The sequence below is a fragment of the Nannospalax galili genome, unplaced genomic scaffold (assembly GCF_000622305.1).
Source record: "Nannospalax galili isolate Female #2095 unplaced genomic scaffold, S.galili_v1.0 scaffold325, whole genome shotgun sequence".
In the NCBI taxonomy this organism is placed as follows: domain Eukaryota; kingdom Metazoa; phylum Chordata; class Mammalia; order Rodentia; family Spalacidae; genus Nannospalax; species Nannospalax galili.
The window spans coordinates 2,867,121-2,867,747 of NW_008355159.1; positions in this window are offsets into that span (position 1 = coordinate 2,867,121).

Consider the following 627-nt stretch of genomic DNA (forward strand, 5'->3'; position numbering starts at 1 on the left):
CTCTAAATGCCTACCTTAAAAAATGGAAAGAACACAAATGAAGGATTTAACATTGCAACTCAAGACACTTGAAAAGCAACAACAAATGAAAACCAAACCCAGCAGACAAGAAGAAATAATAAAAACCAGAGCAGAAATTAATGAATTAGAAACAAAGGAAACAATACAAAGAATCAGTGAATCCAAGAGCTGGTTCTTTGAGAAGATAAACAAGATTGAGAGACCGCTAGCCCAGTTAACCAAAAGAAAGAAAGAGCACCTCCAAATCAACAAAATCAGAGATGAAAGGGGAAACATCATAACAGACACCAAAAAGATCCAGAACGTTATAAGGGAATACTTTAAAAACATATATGCTACTAAATTTGAAAACCTAAAAGGAATGGACAGGCACCTAAAAGCATGGGAACCACCAAAACTAAACCAAGAGATTAAGAGCTTAAACAGACCCATAACACATAAAGAAATTGAAACAGTAATACAAAACCTCCCGACTAAAAAAAGCCCAGGACCAGATGGATGTACAGCAGAATTCTACCAGACATTTAAAGAGGACCTACATCCAATATCACTTAAGTTATTCAAAAAGATAGAAATGGAGGGAGAACTTCCAAATTCCTTCTATGA